The following is a 22,171-nucleotide window of genomic DNA, read 5'->3' on the forward strand; positions in this document are numbered from 1 at the left end:
AACATTCATGTTCACTTCTTTTAATATCATAAAGGAGTGTCCGTGTTATGTGTTGCAGTGCATGGTTCTGGACGTTTAATAATTTTTTTCCACTACTGGTAGGTGAAACAAAAAATTTCAAATAATAGTTTGTTTTCAAGTTTGAAATGTCTAAATAGGCCATATATTTTTTCATATAATGTTTCATTGAATTTAGCATTTTAATGTATTCATAAGAAACAGAACCAAAACCGAAACAAATGTAAAACTCAGTCAAAATCAAACCAACCATAGCCCTAATTATCAGTTATAAGCATAAATAAGTCAGATGAAATTTTATATGGTAACGACTAAGTTGACTAATAACCATTTCAGTACAAAGACTGAAGTTATAGATATTTTTGCCTGTTTGTTAAGTAATATTTTTGCACAAAAAATTCTAAAATTTAAAATAATAATAATAATAATAATAATATGCTAGATGCAAATACGTATTGTAGCATTCCAAATCCTGGTTTAAAAAAAAATTTCATTATGTGAATACTGTACCAGTAGCAACCTTGGGGTTGTTCAGCAATATTTCTTTCACATCAAAATATAAACAAATACTGCTAATTTTAGGGTTGAGCAAGTCAACTCTTCTATGCTTTAATTTCACTAATTCTACCTGGAATTTGAACTAATGATTCTTAACCTTTAAGGAATTGTACCATAAAAAGAATCATTTTTATATTTATACTGGCAGGTAGTAAGAACTGTCAATAATTTGGATGTACTATAGAGCCACTGAACAAATCCAGTGATTCTTGCTACAATTGCCACATTTTCCGGCTAGTAAGCTCACAATGTTTAGTCAACTTGCCTTACACTAATATTACATACTATACAGTAAAACGATATTTTTACGTACCCGGGATTTACGAATTCCCGTGATTAACATTTTATTTCTTGCACTGTTATTTTCCCTACAATTCAAACATTACTCTCCTGCTTTATCCAAAAGCATTTCCCAAAATTTGCATTGCAACAGCGCTGCATTCTATAGCAAATCATCAGAAAAGAATAAACGGAACAAGTTGAAAGTGAATAGTTTGAAGTTTGTTTATTAGATATGTTACTGTGTATGCTTGTGGTCACTGAAGCTTAGTTTTCCTTTGTAAACAAATTTTTTCTGCCACTTGCCATGGTGAACCTATGTACCGATGAATCCAAACTTTGTTACTGCATTAAAATTAAGTTGTATACTGGGGTTCTTACATAAATAAACAGTGGATAACTGTGCCATTGTTAACAGAAGTTTTAAATAAACGTACCAAATCCCTATAAATATGGCGTCGTCATGCATGTTCTGCAATGTTCAATTTACCACCTAAAATATTTAAGAAAATCAGTTGGCAGCACTGAATTTCTAAAAATTGTATTGGAAACTTTTTTTTAACTTTGACTTGTTCCTAACAGTAAACAAACATTTTGAAAGTAGTTGCTATTGCTTAAAAAATTATTTCTGTAGAAAATATGAAATTATTAAATGTAAACTGTGATTATACACAAAGTCCAAACATGAATTGTGTAATTACATCTGAAAGTGGACATTTTGAGATGCTTCAACATAGAACAAAAATTTTCACGTTCAACTTACGACAATTGCAATGCAACATTTATGGATTGTTTTCATAACGTGAAATAATTAAATTCTAATTAATATATAAAAATGTAAGCATTGATGACATAATATTTCGTAATTTTATTTATCATAGTGTGAATAAAAAATTTTTTAACACTTTCCTGGTTTTTACTTATTTTTTCCTTGGTCCCTTCAAATATGTAGAAACGGGATTCTACTGTATGTGGCAAATCACAATTGCAATTGCATATATTGAATTGTATTTATGTTCTTGCAGGAAAAACATTGTAACCTCACTTCAATTTAATAACCTTATTTCATAAATAAAACATTAACATAAATTTTCTCTCAGCTCATGAATATAATTTCATTCACTTTCAACGTCGAGCAACCATGACACCATGACTAAGTAAATAATTCAACGCAGGCTTACAGTGATATTCAAAAACATATTAGTTTTGTTTTTAATATGCAGTACACTCCCGATTACCCGCGAAATTAGTGGCAGGGCCACCGCAGATAGTGAAAATTGCGGATAATCCGCAAAAGAGCCGAAAATGGGAAACAAAAAAGGAAACACTAATTTCAACTTAAAAATCTAAACATTTATGTACAGTAAAAGTTACAATTAACAGTAAAAAATTTTAAATGATGCTAAAATTGTAATATTTTACTGAATAATTAACATAAAATACATTTCAGTAATGTAAACATAAAAGTGCTCAACAATACGACTAGAAACAAAGTGCGACAGAGACAAAAATAGCAACGCATGCCAGCCTACTGCAAGAGTTCCGAGAAGGCCTGTGGCGTTTTACTGTATACTGCACACAATACACTCGTCAGTAGAGTTAAAATTTGCTCACTTGTAATAAAATGCAGATTTACATATGTTATGTATTTTTTCGTAGCATGCGCGGATAATCCGCACCACGTATCATCCTCCCGCGGATAATAAGGAGTTTACTTATGCTACATCTAATTTCGCATTACAATTTTGATACTCTTATGTAAAGGTTTTCAACCGTTAAAAAATTTAAATGTAAATTAAGTTATTGAATGTAATTCATAGTTTTAAATTTGGTGCAAAACATGTTGATGTTCATATTTTTGTACATGTACAGTAAATCCTCTCTTTAAAGTACCCCTCAAATATGTATCATTCAACATAACATATAAAAATGTCCACTTGAAGTGCAGGAAAAAAATCAATGGGCATATTCTCATACAATGCAGGGATTTTGTAGTCAATACTCATATAACCTCAGTAATATCAACATATTTACACCATATTAGAAATATTTTTCAGAGTTTTTAAATATGTTAACCTAAAGGTTTTAATTTTTACTCATTTACAGTAGGGGTGTCCTAATATCTATTGTTTTAGGGTAAAAGTTGAATTCTGAATTTTCAAACTTCCAAAGTTCAAAGTCAAAGTTATAACTTCTTAACAGAGTAATTGCAGTTATTTCAGTTTGATATCAGTACCTTTATTTTTAGAAAGAATGTTTTTAAACCAACATCTCTATGTTAGTAACATGGTGGTTTAGTAAAAATGTATTTAACTGGATTATTTTGATTAAAATGTTAACAGTATTAAAAAGAAATCAAACACATGATTTTGATATTGGGGCATTCCATACCAGATCATCCAGGGGTGTCCACTCCACCATCTCAGATTTGGATGAAATTTGGTACATGGTATCTTCAGACAAATATAAGAACCCGTTTTTTTTTTTTTTTTTTTTTTTTTTTTCATTTTTGGAATATTGGCTCTAGTTCGGAATTTAAAGCCCTTCAAAGTTTCCCTCTGTTTGGTAGAATTTTTTTAATCTGCAACCAAAGTCTTGATTCAACGTACATTTGTAATAACAGTTATTAACATAATATCGTGAAATTCACCAAACTTATTCAGAATTTTACGTAGATTCCAAATATTACTTGTAAAATATAATTAAATGCCCAGAAGATTTATGTTTTTCTACAAAATTGTGAAAATAAAATTTATGGATATTTACCTTCCTTCTTTATAAAAGCAAGTTATTTGTGAAAGAAGTGGTTCAGATGAATATAAATCAGTTTTAAGTTTACAAAATAATTTGTACAAGTAAAAACAAATATGTAGTAACATTTTTATTACAAAATATTTTGAAATAATGATTTAGTCTTGTTGGAAATGCACATTAAATATACTGAAGGCCTATATATGAAAAATACAAAGGAAAAGGAGAAGAAAATGTTTGAAGAATAGTTATGGTTCAATTAATGTTTGGTAACTCAATCAGTATGCATAATATTGCATCTTCTTGCTTAAGTGTCGATGATGTAATATATTGCATCATCTAAATGTTTACTGTAGGGTGATCTCATAGAAAATGTTAGTCACAGGTTGTCCAGTGTGTGGAAGTCTTAGGAGCTGCTATTTTTCTGTGCACATCAACAAGTTGTCTGGGATTGTTAAATCAATGACTGTTAATGTTTGAGTGTTGACATGTAGCTGGTTTTATTTATTTTGATAAGTTATTTGCTTTGTATTTTCTGACTGAAGTGGGTAAAACAGACAGTTTTTTTTTTTTTTTACAATCTATAATGGCTACTAATTTACGTGAAAAGTGTAGTGTAGGTCTTTTTATTTATTCCGTGTCTCATATAAATACATAAACAGACGAGAAGATAATTCTTAATATTGCTGAACTTCCTGATGAAGAAAAAGAAATTCTGCTTTGGAGGATAGATGGATTCACACTGTATACAAATTCAAGTATATGTTTGTACCACTATGCATCACTCATTAAATATTACGGAAAGGCTTTTAAAAAATATTGTGACCCAGCAAAGAAACACAAAAGGTCTATAAAAAGTGGCATAAGACCTGTATCTCTTCTAATGTCCAAAAATGCGAAAAGGAAAGCTGGTGTTTTGTTAGTTCCTGGACAAAAGCTGTGTTTCAACTGTAGGACAAAGTTATTTCAAGAACAAGAGTTTGAAAATTCAAAGAATTATTGTAACAAAGAGGAATTCCCAGACCCTCACAGGCTTAAACATTTGATGGAAGACCTTGGTGACACTACACCATTGCCTACTTTGAAGAGCTCGAAGAAAAATTTGCCACTTGACAAGATAATATCCTTATTCTTGGTGACTGGTGTTGACTGATCCTACTTACATCCAAAAAAACATAAATCATATTGGTATGACATCCAAAGCTAAAGCTGTGTTCAACTTTATCTCAGGTTTGGGTTTGTCCCAATGTAACGTCTCTCAGCCTCCTATCCACATTTTGGACCTATGTTTTTCTAATTTACAGCATTGTGTGGTTAGTAAAGCCTTGAGTCATTAATTAAAGACACATTCCATCCGGCTCTTATTGTTAATATTGAAATAATTCTAACAGTCAGAAAAGAAAATACATCTTCAACCTTTATAAATTATAAAAAAGGAGACTACTTAAGTATGTATAATGCTATTAAAAATCATGATTGGTCTATATTATATAACACTACTGAAGTGAATATTATGGTATATATTCTAACTACTACAGTTAATATATTATGAGTAGGCTTCTGCGAATCTAGGATTTTTGTCTCGAATCTAATCACCAATAGAATCTTTAAAGATTTCCGAACCTCGAATCTTTTTCGAATCATGAGAATTTTTTTCCCTGCTGAAGTTTGACACTTGACTGAAGTTTTTTCAACTAGGTATTCAGTATTTTCAGTTACATGGCATCTTTGAATTTGAAGAATAAGACACGTTGTTGTACCTAGAGGGTCAGGTCAGACATTCAATAATTCAATGTATTGCATATTTGCATGAATTTTACATAAAAACAAAATACCTATATACTTTGAAACCACATTAACGTTTAAGTTTAAATGTAAACAATTTATAGATTTTAACATCCAGTATAAATATTGATATTTTAGTTGAGTGAAATTAACTAACAATGATACCAGCAATTACTCATTAAAACATTAATATTTTGTTTTAGTTTTTATTCATGGTGCACAGAAAAGGTCAAAATATTATGTTGCTGCACACTTCTAGTTAACAAAAAAAATTAAATAACCACGATATTCGGTAAAGTAGATAATTACTTGTTGGAGTTTTGATGTTCTTTTTGCTGTTTTTTCATCCACAACTTCATAGTGTTTCCCAAAGCCTTGTTCAGTTTTCGTTTTGTTTTTGACTCAATCTCTGGCCGGATGCTGCCGCTCTGTACCGATTCAGGCTCAGAGGTACTTTGGTCTTCCATTGCAATCTGTCCTGTATCCATGTCCAATAAAGTAAAACAATGGCCACGGCAGACGGTACACTGCTAGGGTAGACAAGCGTGGCCGAGCCAACGTAAAAAATAATTAAGTAGATTCTGGTTGTCCTGCAATTGAGTAAAAGTGAATAACATGAACTACTAACGCATTAGAATATATTAACATTCAATAGTATCGGTTTTATGTGGCAGTTAATGTTTCAAGTCACTACAAAACACTGCGCAAAAAGATATTTTACAAGTCCGCATTCTGTGGTACGCTCAAACGAATTTAGCATAATGTACCATAACTATGTTGCCTTTTGTCAACGGGAGTCGTGTCTGTTGGACGCTGTTACATACGATACCTGTAGTACACCCGGACTATTGGGGTATGTGTACCACAGCTATGGCATTCGTGTACAATAATATTGCACGCTACTTTAATCACAGGATGCTGATGAAGCTCAGCTGTTCACGTATGCGCATTACATAGTCAGTCTTGCATCTACAAATACAGTAGTAGACTCCCGATTATCCGGGGTAATGGGTCCACGGATAACCAAAAAATACGGTTTACGCAAAGTTGAAAAACACAGTAATCAAAATTGTTTTGTCTTAACTATCTAGACAAACACTGCAGTGCCCTACTTAATTTGTTTCAAGAAAACAGCGTTATTCAAATAAGTAATTTTTTTTTTCTTCATAAGATAGTTTTGTTAATCAAAATAATTCGTTTTACAATTTGATAATTTTAAAAAATCTCGTACCGCATTGTTTACATAAGAGGTTTTGGTCTTGGTCGTAACATTCCTAAGTAAGCGCTAAAAACATTTCAGACTTATTAAATGATGATGTAATAATTATGGGAGTTATATTTTAGTTCTTTTAAGATTTTAAATACTAATAAACGTAATGTTTTTCTATTATTAGAAAGATTATTTAACCTGTTAACGTAATTCCTGTCTGTGTCTGTGTTTCCTAAATGTGTGTCCACCATCACCACTAGCGCATCCTGGTGGGTGCGATGCAAACTAGCTCTGGCTTTTGTTTCCAAAGCTGCTGTTGACATGCGGGATAGTGTAATATGCACCATAGAGTAAACATTGGCTTAACATACTGGCGTCGTCGGAAATAAATACGCTATGATGGAGATGAATAGCTATTACTGAAAGAGCAAAATAAAGTTGGTTGATTCGTCACATTATTAATTCGTTGCATTGCATACCTGCCAACCTTACAGAAAAGCAATTAGTACAATTTACAAAAGAAAATAGTACAATTATAGTACAATCATTGAAAGGCAATTTTTATACGTAATACAGGTGCGGCAAAAATTATTTTGTTTTGCATATATAATGTTCACGAAAAAACCTGTAAAAAAACAATATGGTAATAATTTGGTTTTGGAAACATACCTTTTTTTAATGATTCTAAGTGCATGTCACTGGATACATATCATGGTGCTTGAATACGTTATTTATTTTTTCTGCAGCAGGGATACATGTGTGGCAGATTTAGCTTTCTTGAGAAAAGTTTAATCGAAGTCTTGTTCATAACAAATGCTATTAGTACGTTTTGCCAACAATATATTCTTCAAAACTTTGTCTGACATTGAAGCTCTGAAAGTGGTCCTATTTTTTTTAATGCTGCTAAAAACCCTCTCACACTCAGCATTGCTATGTGGAATAACCAACACTGATAGCATTGCATGAGCAACTCTGTCATACTTAAGACCACCAACACCACTACCTATTTTCCCTATGTAAGACCACAACTTGTCTATTCTCTCCACTGAATCCAGTGGGATGTCATTGTCCACCTGCAAAGAACAAAACTGTTGTTGAAGAATGTCTAGTGCCTCTTCACGTGTCTCCCCATCCTTGACAAGTAGAACAGCAGGAAACATGTCCATAAAATACTTCACTGAAGAAAATGATGAGCTCTCAATATTTTTCACATTAACCACTTCAGCATGCTTTAAAATTTCATTTTTCAAGGGAAATTTCAAAATAATGTAATCACATGAGAGTTTAAAGAAATTCCTAACTGATGTGTAAAACTTAGATTTGTCAGACTGTGTCAATGTAGCCACTACTTTTGATGCATTGCAACCCACAACTAAGTCTTCATCGGACTTCTGGTTTGTAGCACTATTGTACAGAACATCAAGTACTGGTGTTGTCTTGATGACATGAGGTTTTACAAATTTCACAAGCAATTCTTTTAACACGTCTGTCAACAATCCCCTAAGAAGATGTATGTGAGGTGTTTAAAATTGGAATGGTTTTTTGCTCTTCTGGTTCACATGACTGCTTGATCTTCTTGCCATAACAAAAGTTATCTGAAGTTGTAGTTCTTTTTAAGGAACTTTCACCTGAACGCAAGCCTGCATTTCTGTTTTCATCTGAAGCTCTGCAAGAACTTTCTTCGACTTTACCTGGCAATTTCTTAGGGATTTCGTACAAATGTAAAGAACCTTTTGGACATTCAAGCGTACTATCTACTTCTTCTTTATAAAACCAAATTAAGGGTTGCCACAAATCTATTAACCTACCGATACACTCTCCCAGGAATAGCCAACTAGTGGAGACATGTTTCAAGAATTTCTTTGATTTTTTGTCACAGAGGATTTGCAAATTCTTGAGCTGCTCTTTACGTTTAGCACTTTTATGCAAATAGAAGTGAATATCAACAAGGATTTCATCTACACGAACATGAAGCCCTGTGGAACCCTTTTGTGCTGCTAAGTGCAGTAAATGGCATGCACATCCCAAAACAATATTTTCATTATGTTGCTGAAGTTCTGCGGCTACACCATTTTTGTGGCCAGTCATGACCGATGCATTATCGGAACCTAGGGCAATGCAATTTCTAACAGGAATGGAATGCTTTTCTAAACTGTTGAGCAACATTTTCCCGATGTTTTTCCCAGTTGCAGCACCCTCTAACGGTACAATTTCAAGCAAATCCATTTTGATTTGAGAATCTTTCTCACCAAAATAGGTCACTACAACTGGGTAAAGCTTAGAATCATTGTTGCTCCCATCTGTAGCAATTGAAAATGGAACTTTTTTCAACATACCTGCTGTAACATTTTGATGCTCACTTGCCATTTCTGTAATTATTGCAGTGGTTTTGGTGCGTCCACAACTGTACCTATTTCTTAGATTCTTCCCTCCTGGGAAACATTTTTCTCAACAAAGGTCCAGCATGATCTGCTACTGACACCGGCAGGTTATGTTCCAGAATAAATGATGTGAAATAACATTCGGCTCGAATAACACGAAAATAGTCACTTTGAACACTAAAAAAATTACTAATGTTGGTTGAACTTCCAAGTGAAGCATTCCTTGTGTGTTTCACTGTTCCTTCGTGAACTTTCAAGTCATTTCTACCCCCGTGCGAAATATTTATTTCACACGAGCAATAAGCACAGAAAGCATAATTGACGCCAGTTTTTGAACGCCTAACCCACGAAATTTCTTTACTATAACAATCTAAAAATACTTGGTTATAAGATTTCTTTTTCTGTTTACTCGCCATTTTTACCGCGAATTTACGTGCATGCTTGAAAACAAACAATTCCCGTACGCGTAGGTGTAGCTTCTCCCTGTAGCAAACATGGTAATTGTCCACTGCCAATGGCGTTCAAGGTTACGTTCGTACAATGAGTGAATATTACGGTACGCTGTAGTGAAAATATGGCATAACTACTACAAATGGAGTATGCTAGTTCCGAAAATACAGTATTGCGAGCTTTCTTTATTATCTACTAAACGTCTTCTGTTGTGTACAATCTTGATACCGCATGTCACATGTTCGATACCGTAATTGTATGACATCAGTATAGATTTACTGTTACGAATCACCCAAATGAGACAAAAATTGGAAAAAGCTTGGAAATCGTAAAATAATTTACACCAATAGTACAATCGTACATTAGGGCGCAAAATCGTACATTGTACGGGAAAATCGTATAAGTTGGCAGCTATGGCATTGCATTTAATGCCACACAAGTGCCTTTGTCAATGTGCACGCACGGAAATTATGTTTGTGTTTATGGTTTATGTAAGTGAAATATGGCACGAATCTTTTAAACTAAGATTCGATTCGTCAAACCACACGAGATTCGATTCGAGATTCGACATTCTCGAAGCTTCGTAGAATTTTAATTATGAGTTACATTCCTGTCACTGTTAAAACTACTTATTGTTACCCGCATTGGTACTCAAAGCAACTTATACGAACATTAAAACATAAAAAAGATTTCCATAAATTATACAAAAGAAACATGAATCCTTATTACTATGCTCTATTTTCACAGAAACATAAAGAGGCTAAATATCTCATTTCAAGAGACAAACATTTTTGGTTACAAACTCTAAACAACAAAATCAAACAAAATCCAAAAAAATTTTGGTGTTACGTAAAAATCATGAAAGAAGGATACAATCAGCCATTCTCTCTCAAGGTCAATGATACTGTTACTAACGACACGTATTGCAAACCGTATTGCAAACTATTTTTCAGTGTATATAGAACTCCAGCCAATAACAGCACTCCTTTGATATCTGATAATACTGCTTGCTCCATTCCTATGTCCATTATTACTAGTGATGGGTCGAGTCACCTTATTTCAGCATCGAGTCGAGTTCGAGTTAAACAAAGAAATTTATCTTCGAGTCGAGCTCGAGTCGAACTCATAGAAATTTGTCTTCGAGTCGAACTCGAGCCGAACTCATGGAAATTTGTTGAGATGAGTCAAACTTAGCGAGGTTCAAGTGGCAGAATGATGAGCGAAATAAATATAAGTTAAATATTTCTCAATATAATATATGTAATTAAATATGAAAACTTTGAATTATTGAAGGTTTCCCTACAAATTTTGATTTTTGTATTTTTTTTTAATCTTCATACTGACGCTTTAAGTGAAAATGCACATCCAAGTGACGAATCAGACGTGAATTTGATGATGACTGAGTCTTGTATTTTTTGCAGCACTTGCATTTAGCTGTCTGATGATCAAATTTTTCAAAAAATTCCCAAATCTCTGCTTTTGATTTCTATTCGTCACTTTTTGACGTCCCAGGCCGTACAATCATATATATTCCACTAATACTAAACCGTTTATGATTAATACGACGCCGGCGACGCAAAGTGTAAACATAAACTTCAGCAGCCTCAATTTTCCGTTCGGCCATGGAAAACTGGTTGGAGATTTCAATTATTGTTGATATCAATTTGCCAAAGTGGCAACATTCCCTGGCTGTATGATGACTTACGTAGGCCATTGGCCCGGAGTTAAAATGGCGGCTATCTAGTGTTTAGTAGTAAATATTATTTACTTACAAAGCTGCCCAAATATTAACGTGGTCTTGTTCATGACTGAATCTAGAGAACATTTTTAAAATTCCGTTATAGTTAAATAAAGGTATTTTGTTGCAGTTATAAATATTAAGTGCATATTGAAGGATGGGATACACTGTTTGCGGTTACACACGATCGAAAATAAATAATCTTCCGACTTCGTTTTCAAGGTTTTCAGTGTTGGATCAGAGGTTTTCCACTAGGTAGGCCTAAATAATACATTTTATTTTAAAGTGCATGATTTCGGATAAGTACCTACCTTCACTATTGGAAATTGTGCAACATTATGGTCGAGCCAAAAACTAAACTTTGACGAGACTCGAGGACACGATCTTAATCAACTCGGTTTTCGAGTCGAGTTTAGTTTCGCCGGCTCGACTCGACTCGCTCGATTTTTCGAGTCTCGACCCATCACTAATTATTACCGTGAGTCTTGTACTTTGGGGGATCAAGTCCTTGAAATCTACTATGTCAACAGGTCCAGATGGTATTCCTAATTTCATAATAAAAGGATGCTCTCTGGTTCTTGTTCCTATCCTTCAGTTTATATTCAATAGCAGTATTAAAAACAGCATCTACCCCAATATGGAAAACTGCCAAGGTCATTCTTATACATAAAAAAGGTAGCAAATTTAATGTCACGAATTATAGGCCTATTTCTCTTTTAAATGGATTTGCTAAAGTTTTTGATAAAATAATATTTAAGGACGACTTGATGTAGGCTTTTGGATATACACCATTGCTAAGCAATGGCGTAAGTCCAAAAGCCTACATCAAGTCATGCACTCCCATTGCACCAATCTTTCAAAGAAAATATTTAAGGACCTTGATTTCAATCTCAAAAATAAACTATCTGACTGTCAGCATGGTTTCAGAATTGGCAAATCTACTACTACCGATCTGATAACTTTCATAAATCCAATTTATTCTGAAGTGATAACCCGAGGCCAAGTGGATGCTTGCTATTTTGATTTAGCAAAGGCTTTTGACACAGTAAACCATCAGATATTACTCAGCAAATTATCCATTATGGGATTGAGTGACAAATATATCAAATGGTTTAGCAGCTATTTGAAAGATAGGAATTACTTTGTTTCTATTAATAAAACTAAATCTGATTTACATATGGCAAACTCTGGAGTACCTCAAGGTGGTACCCTTTCCCCCCTTCTTTTCAACATTTTTATTGATGATATAACCAAAGCACTAAATTATTCTGTTGGTCTGTTATTTGCAGATGACCTAAAAATATATAGAAAAATTACTTCATTACATGACTGTCACTTACTTCAACACAACATCTCTTCTGTTGTTGCATAGTGTAAGTCTAATCTCGTTGAACTTAACTACCGTAAAACCACCACTATAACCTTCTCAAGAAAATATCATCCTATTGTATTTGAATATAAACTAGACAATCATACTATTGCAAAATCAAATTGTGTCAGAGACTTAGGTATCTTGCTAGATTCTAAATCATTCTTTCACAATCATATTGAACATTAATCTAAATGTAGATTTACACTCCCTTCTTGGTTCCTTATTATTAAGAAGAGAAATATTAGATGCATTATTTGTACACAATTGTTACAAAAATACAATGAATTGTAATTATTTTCTTCACAATACTGGAATTAGAATACCTAATTTCAATAGTCTTAAGCAATCTTTAATTTGTACGTTTAGTAAAACAAATGATCTATTATAAAGAATCACTAAAAATTACAATACATATGCAAGCTTCTTTCCTGTATTAGATAGCAAAATAAAATTTTAAAATATCCAACTATTCGAAACTTTTTTTTTTTTGTGGTTAATAATCATATTGTTTAAAGTTAGTTTTTTTTGGTATTCTTATTTCCTACATTATAAATTTGTAAAGAAATTATTTACTAATTGTTAAATGTTGTATGTTGTATGTATTGTTTTTGTTTTGTTGTCTTGTATTTTGTATTGTTTTGTTCTGTCTGCATGTACCTGTGTTGTTTGTATTGTGCCAACCACCCAAGGCCATAAGCTGTAGGTAGGCATGCAACAAATATTAAATAAAAAATATTAAATAAATACATAAAATGTACTTTCATCTCTACAGATAATAGGCAGAAAATATTATATGGATTATCTGTGAATGGTATGTTTACCGCGAAGAGAGGAAAAAATTGGTCATGAATGAAAAATAATGAGTGCCGTGCCGACCGAAAAAGGGGTTTTGATTACTACTGTGAAACACCATTCAAAGTTCGGTCACAATATCCCCCCCCCCCCCCTTTTCCAGTCACATATGGTACACTGACTTTCTTCCCATAACATGATTTCTCATTTCCTCATCAATTTAATAATTTTAGGGGTTTTCAGCCACCATAGATAATCGCAAACACAAACCTTCGGTGATTATTGCGACATCTTTTTCACAAATATACACACTTTAAAACCCATGCAAGATGTCTGTTGTTATTTAACCAACAGCAGATTAACCAACACTGGAGCTTGAAAAAACTTTTACTTTGCAGCATTGTCAAGTTTAGAATAAGCTGTGCAACATGCCTTTAAAAACATTCTGAACTGATTATTGGATGAATATGGTAATGTGCACACAAAATTTTTAATATTATATAGCTAACATTTTTATAACTAATGGCAATTGAAGAAACCATTACAAGCTTATCTCAAAAAATTCCCTGATCCATAAAAAAAATACCAGACTTTTCCACATTTTCCCTGGTTTGTTTAAAATTCCCTGACATTTCCTGGTTTTCCCAGTCTGTGGCCACCCTGTCCATGTGTATCTACCAAATTATTATTTTATTTTGAGGTATTAAAACTTATCCATATTTTTTTTTAAATTTTTGGTTTGTAGTGTTACTAGGATTACTGTAATAGAAGAACATGATTTCCATGATAGTACAAAACTATATGTATAACATTATACATGTTCGAAATCTATATAACTGACCAGTCACAACAAGCACATTATACAGAGAATTCACTGTACTGTTTTCACATTCATATTGATGTTTCACTTGCTGTGACCATGATAGCTTGAATTATTAAATCTATTGTGAATTTAAATAACAATGAACAGAAAATATTTTATGATAGTTAAAGTTTTAATTAGGGATGGACCGGTAAAAACCTTGAATCCCATCGAATCTCCAGTATTCAAAACAATCAAGATTCCAGGTAAATATTTTAAAAAAATAATTTAGAGTAAAAACAGTCAATTAAAAAATTCAACATTGGCAACTCTTAGGCTCATTTATGTTTATCTTTGTACTTATTCTAATACTGTTCACCAAAATATTATTTTTTTAATATATATTTACTAAGTAAATTATACATATCATGTACTAATCTGGAAAACTTAGTATAAATATAAATAAATATAAATGTATAGTTTGCCATTTTTAGCGACACAAAACTACGATGAAGCGCAAAATTTGCGGAAAATGACAATATTCTGCTGCTTTTAAGTTTTTTCCAAAATTTCTCAACATTTTTTTTTGGAAAAACAAAGTTTGGCACGGAACACAACTGTTTATGCGAGTTGATCGACGCCATTTCTGAAAAGTAAGGTAATAGATCTTTAACACAGGAAACAAATTTCAAAAATAAAGTAGCTTTACATATCTCGAACATAGTAATTTCTTTTTAATACAATGCCCATCAATTTTATTTTCGAACACCACAAATGTCATAAGTTGCTTTTGTTGTTGTTTTTGTACATCATGTATCTTCATATATATGGTTATTTAGAAAAAAAAGGGGTGAGGGGGGGAAATAAATGATGTCTTTGTTTACAGTAAAAGCTGCAACACATTTTATATTTATATCTAGTTTATGTACATTTCTTTCATTACTTAACATAACAAAAAACAAAATTGTTTTTCAAAAAATGGCAAAAACTAGTTTCCCGGTAAATATCAGAACAAAGTCGAAAAATAATACTGTGTTAACTTATTCTCGTTTTGTTTACACTTAATGTTTTATTAATCTTATAGGTAAGGCCAAAAAATAATTGTTAATGATATGTGAATTCATGTTAAAATGTGTTTAACATACGCTTAGCCCCATCTCCATGTTTTTATTTACTATAGTTGTTATACAACATTTATAAATGTAAACATTGTGTACGTTATGCCCTGTTTATGCCAAAATAAAGAGTTGATGTACTGCTTCATTTAGTACCTACCATGTGTTTTAATGATTTAACAGTAAATAAAATATTTTAATTTTTTGGTAGAATTTAAGAAAGTTATGTAGATGATCTTATGAATATTTTTGAGGCAGTTTCTGAAACCCAAAATGTTTTATTTTATAAAAAAAATCAGATTTTTTTGTTTAAATGGGGGGGAGGGGAAGAGAGAAACCTTGAAATTATTTTTTCTTGTTTTCAAATTATTCTGCAAGATGGCATTGTGATACTTCAAGTAGTTTATCATTTTATCAAATGATTAAGTTAGGTATAAATATAATAAAGTGATATTGTAAAATATGTTGGTATAGGTTAACGACATTTAAAAAAACTGTAAAATCATTACAAATTACCAATTGAAAATATAGCTAACAATCTCAGTAACAAAGCTACGGAGAAGCATTTTATGTTTGTTAAAATTTTTATTTATTGCACATTATTTCATTTTTGTCTCCTGAAACCTGGATTCAGATTTGAGGGGTGGATTCGAGGCACTCTATGAGATTCGGATTCGAGAAAATTGGGATTCGAGCCAACACTAGTTTTAATGCAAATATAAACATTCATTGATAAAAGTAAAACACAACAATCAGGACTGTTAAAGCTTATGGCAGGGGAGAGGAATTTCACTAGAACACAAAATCATGGATTTCAATTGAGTTTTAATAATGTATTTCACACATGTTTGTTGATGGTGGACTGCAGTGGATAACCAAACAATAAAATAATTTATCAGTTGCAGGCTAAACATAAAAAGAGACTAATCTCATCAACGATTGGACACACAAATTTTAGACATATTACACATGTAATATCATAATACAACAGTTTTGTTTGTAATCATATACCAGCAGCAGAAAAATAAAATACAATTGGCTTTGACCATGGACTACATCAATACGAACATGGGAAATGTTGCGTTATGGGCAAAATATGAACACGGTAGTTGAAACTATGTTTAAATTCATAGTTGCAATCAATCACCACCATGTTCACACAGCTTAACAGCTGTACTTAACTACTATAGACACTGCAACTTGTGCTTTGAAAGCAACATAAACAAACATAAATAAAAGTGCCAGAATCAAATGGAAATTTGCTGCAAATGTATTTGTAATATTACTGAATGGGCAAATTGTCATCATAAATAACTAAAGCAAGTGAACAACTTGAGTTAAAAGTGTAAATATGAGCTAAATGTGTCAATATTTTGCAAATTAGCCTTTTGTTTTAATTTTGCAGTTACTGTGTTGTATCGCATAATCATCACAAATTTTATACTAAATTCCAATTTGAAAAGAGGTGTGCAATTTTTATGCAAAAAAAAAGCATTTTATTTATTCATAATAACTATACCTATTCATGAAAAGTACATTTATTTAAAAAGTAGAGTATACAAAGGCACGGCAAATGACTTAAATTAATAAGTCATGCAACAAACGCATATTTTGTGTAACTTTAAACAGAAAAACGTCACTTGAACGTGAGCCAGAGCGCATAACTCTCGTCGTAGTACACACTCACCACGGAAGTGTGCTGGCAATCAAATGTAGTTAACTCTGCACAAGACAGAGCGCACGCGTTGCATGCAATCTGCGAGCTATCGATATCGATATTTGACTACGTGCGCGTACTCTATATGGGAATCAACACAACCAAACAAGAATGATGCTAACTAGTGCTGACTACATTTTTATAAGTGGTACAAAGCGGCAAGACAAAAAGATAAATGTAACGTTTGAAAAAATCTTTAAAATAAATTTTACACATCAGAAAACTTCATATTTCTAGTAATAAAATAAGTGGTTACCTCCGACTAAATAATATATTTCAACTTTAAAATACATAGTTTTATACGGGAAAAGAAGTTTATGGGCAACATCTTACACGGAAAAAAATAACATATATCTTACTGAGAAAATGGCGGAACCGAAACATTAGACCATTATGGTCGGGAAATTGCATTGTGCAGGTACGAATATTGTAATTACTGTATTTTCCCATTATAACTCCCAATTCTTGAAAAAAACTTCAAAACTGATTGCTGTTACATGGTGCTTCATCCTGTAATGTTATTACCTACACAAAGCAGTCAGAATCTAACAGCAGGACCAAAAAAATCATGAGACGTTAATGTGAGAATATATTATTATTCAAAATTTTCACGCCCTAAAATAACGGTGTGACGATTATGCGATATAACACTGTATTATACAATTAAATAAGGTGAGCTTTATTTTTTGGTATTTTGCGGTGTTTGAAAAATACAGTGAAACCTCGTTTATTCGTTCCCGCATTGTAGAATTTCCCGGTTTTATTGTTCAATGTCCGTGGTCCCGAAAAAATCCCGCAAGAACAATGTTAAAAAAATCCCGTTTCCATCGTTTACGAATATTTTTTAACCCGGTTTAACGGGTTGAACTTTACAGGCCTTTTACCGATTTCACATTCAAATTCCCGAGAAATATTCCAGTTTACGCGTGTCTACATGACACGCAATACCAATATTTACATATGGCGGCCATTACTAAAACAAAACGAATAAAGTGAGCATGACGCTGTTGCTAACAGGTTCACCAACTTCGATAAAACAACAGACGAAAGCTAACGCTCGCACGATAGTTCTTGCTTTGTGCGATAATCGACACATCAATATACCCGTGGTCGATATACTGTACATACTAGCCCAACATAAACACGTTTCTATTTAGCGGCAGTGAAATCCTGAGAGAAACATAGACGAAATTGTTCATCCTAGCGTTTCCGTGGCCGGCCGTATATGCGCGAGATTTTCCTTGTTTACGGTAAATTAGCTTTACGCATTTAACTCTAATGCACGTATGAAATTTGTAAAGGTTCATTGCTATGTATCGGCCTACAAAAGAGGTTAAAACCATTAAAGAGCGTTTAGAAATTATAAATGCCGTTGAAAAAAATCCAGGCGAAAAAGGGTTGATTTGGCAAAGCGCTATGGTATTCCTCCATCAACTCTTAATTCTATCTTCGCTAGAAGAAATGAGATTCGGAAACAAGCAAGTCAGTTCGGCCAGTCTTCAAAAAAACGGAAAATGGCAAGACAGTCGAAATACAGTGAGCTTGAGAAAGTTTTGTTTTCTTGGTTCCAGCAAGTTCGGGCATCAAACATCCCAGTGGATGGCACATTTTGTTCATTTAAAAAAATTAAGGAAGTATTGAAACCCCTTATTTACGTTACCGTTATTTACGTTTTCCCGTTATTTGCACTATATTCTTCAGGTCCCGTTTGGTTCCCATTTAATCCAATACAATACTTTCACGCGAGTTACGTCTCAAAAATCTAATCCATCCCGCTATTTACATCACGTAACAACGATAGTAGGCCTAAAAACATTGTGAAAAACGTAACTTTTATAGTCGGCAGTGAACATTTTAAATCGCAAAATAAACATATTTTATAACATGAAAAGTTGCTTTTATTTCTAAACATATAATAATTTAAGCCTAGGCGTGTAAAAGTCCGAGTAATTATAGCAGGAGGCAATCTAAAATGTACTCGGGAAAAACGTACTCACGAATGTATAAACGTTCTGTTACTATATTTATGTCACAACTTAGCCGAAATACTGGTACGAGACATAAACCTCACTAGATAAAATGAGCGGAGTCTTGGTAACTGTTTTAAACGTATTTTATAATTTCGGAAGTATTGTACAGTTGACGCATATTTTTTAAACTAACCATTTATATCTGAGGATCGTAAATAATTAATTATTGGTATCAAGAAATCAAGGTGAACGTAAACTTGAACACGTCACGGCAGCGAGAAAACTGGTGCGTATACCAATAAACTGGTATTAGAACTGGACAAAACTAGTACACGGGAGGTGGAGCTTATATTTTTTTCCGCTAAGCTCGCATCTATTGGCTGACTGCTGATGGAAGGTCACGAGTCTGGGCGGAGCGTAGAGTGAGTTATACTGCGCATGCGCAGCTCAGACAACAGAGAGCCAGCCGGCGGGTACGTCGCGTCATAACAGCTGATTGAGTACGATGACCTTTCTCCGCGCACGGCGCGCTATTGACGGTAAATGTACAATTTGCGGCCCTTTTATTTAAAATTTTTTTACTGTGGTGCAATGCGGATGTGTAATGTAGCCCGCATTTGTTATGAACGCTGCAGGATGTGACTGTATTTTAATTAACTTTAACGTATTTCTTACTTTTCCCTTTATTTACACTTTCCCGCTTTTTACACTTTTTTACTTTGTCCCCATGAAAAGTGTATATACAGTGTGCTGCTGGTGTCAGTTTATGGAAATACCTAACTGATTCACTGATAGTTTTTGCAATAGTACATACATTGTGCATTTGATAACTTTAGAGTGTGTTCCCACATTGTAGGATTTCCTGGATTATCAGTTTTTTACTCATGGTCCATTGGAAAACGGATAATCAGGGTTTCACTGTATCTGCCTCTAACAATATATAATTACTAGATTGAGGCCTACACAATAAAAAGGAAATTTTTCCTTTGAAAGAGTATGGAGAATTAATGAAATTTGTCACCACAAATAATTCCTAATACCCATCCATTCCCAGTGGAGAAAATTTTTTTCGCACACAAAATTTTCTAGAACCAACACTCCCTATTCAGCCCAGAAATATTTTCACTCAAAAACAAAATTTTTTTTTGGAAATATTTTATTACAACCAAAGCTGATGAAAAGAGAAAAAAAAATTGTGTAGTTAACTTGGATTTAGATCTTAAATAATTTATAAAAAGTTTTTTACCATTATTCTAAATAAACAACTAGCAATCAACTAAGTAAGCAAGAACTTAACTACTAAAAGTATCTGCTCACAATGGAAATAACTGGCTTTTTCCGCATAATATTTAACATGATTTATTGACATGATTTCACTTTGGTAAATAAATGTAGCTAAATCACTATAACCTTTAATTTCAATCCAAATTTTTGTAGAAGTGTGAAATTTTCAATACTGAATTAAAAACAAAACTTGATGAAGTTATACATAACTAATTACAGTGAAACCTCGTTAATACGATATTGGTTAATACAATATTAGTTAATACAAAATCCTCGTTATTACAAACCTGTTGAAATCCCCAGCAACATGAATAGGATCTTCAGTATTAAATAGTTTGTTTATTACGAAATATAGGATATTATGTAATTCGAAGTTCTACTGTGACCCGAAACTTGTTTTCGCGTATATTTAATACCTGATAATACAAAGTTAGTTTGTATTCTCGTCATAAAAACCTTCGGGGCATCTTCGAAATAGATATTATTGATGCCATTTTAAAATAAAAGTCTTGAATATGATTGCACAGCGATAATATACGAATTCCACATGTGAAATACAGAAGAAAATTTCAGAGGACTACTATATTTTACCAAATCAACTACTAAAATACTATCATCTCGTTTTATAATGGTTATAAAACAGCGTACATCGGCCATGTTGAAACAACACTTTCACTTTCACAACGAAAAATATGTATAAAACGAAATGTAGATAAAGTAAAGCACATAAATAACAATTATGTCTAAACTCCCTACGAATTATGTTTTCTTATTGCTATAACAAATTCATTTTAAATATCACAGTGAAGTGATATTAAACGATCAGCAAGCTGCCGCCATATTGGTTGGAATTAGAAGAGTGCGGGTGCCTTTGTAATATATTGCCATATTTTGGGGAATCTTATTACTTGCCCCCATAAAACAACCCTAATCCTCAAATTATCGTAAAAAGAAATATAAAATAATCAAATATAATTGTATTTTCCCATTTACGTCACAAAAAAGATGGTGCTGCCATCTTGTTGGCCGTATCGTAACCCCGCCCCTTAGTGATGCAAGGGCCAATCACAGGGTTGTTGCGGTTGGATAGGAAAATGGCTGTCAAGAACAGAAAGATTCTTCTCCTCCTTGATAGATGCGCATCTCATTCTTCTGAATCACTGAAATTGGACAACATTCAGTTGATGTACTTACCTGCCAACACCACCAGCATTTTGCAACCTCTTGATCAAGACATTATTAATAATGTCAAAAAGATATACCGAAAGAGACTTGTCCAATTTCTTGTCCGTTGCCTGGATGCCAAGAAACAGCTGATTAAATGGAATGTTTTGGATGCTATTTGAAATATCTGTATGGCTTGGGATAGCATTCAACCTACAGTGATTCAAAACTGTTTCAAGAAGTTAGTCCCTGCAGTAGCCACCAATGAAGAAGCTTCAGGCCCTGAACTATCATCTGCTACAGAGGACTGCAGCCCTGGTAGTATCAGCCCCACCATTCATGTTCCCAGTGGCAGTTCTGCCTCAATTGGCCTTTCTTCGTGTGATACTGGCGACAGTGCTGGTGTGGATAGTGAGGAATGGGAAATTCTTCAAAGTAAGCTAAATTTCACGGAACAGTTTATGTAACAGTTTTGTAAAAATAGATGACGGACTTCTTACATCTTCCACACCAGATGACTTTGAGTTGACAGACTGTGACACCACTGATGGTGATGTTAACACAGAAGCCGTAGACTGTGGAGCCACCAACACTTGCATTGCCCAAAAGAACTGAAGCTTTGCAAGCTCTTAATACTCTGGAAACAGTAATACAGTGCAGCGATGCTGACACTGAAACAATCAAAGCCTTTGACCAACTGTGTGGCTTCGTCCAAAGTGTATTCAAAAAAAATGAAAAGCAGACCAAAATTAGTTCATTTTTTTTACCTAAATCAGGGTGTCTAC

General features: G+C 33.2%; 1 protein-coding gene across 21 annotated transcripts in view; it reads right to left on the bottom strand.

Annotated features, from left to right (window-relative positions):
- The window catches only part of LOC134546323 (bromodomain-containing protein 3-like), a 363,730-nt gene that overhangs the window by 294,208 nt on the left and 47,351 nt on the right, over positions 1 to 22,171 (bottom strand). The window lies entirely within an intron of this gene.

The sequence above is a fragment of the Bacillus rossius genome, chromosome 1 (genome assembly GCF_032445375.1).
Source record: "Bacillus rossius redtenbacheri isolate Brsri chromosome 1, Brsri_v3, whole genome shotgun sequence".
Lineage (NCBI taxonomy): Eukaryota > Metazoa > Arthropoda > Insecta > Phasmatodea > Bacillidae > Bacillus > Bacillus rossius.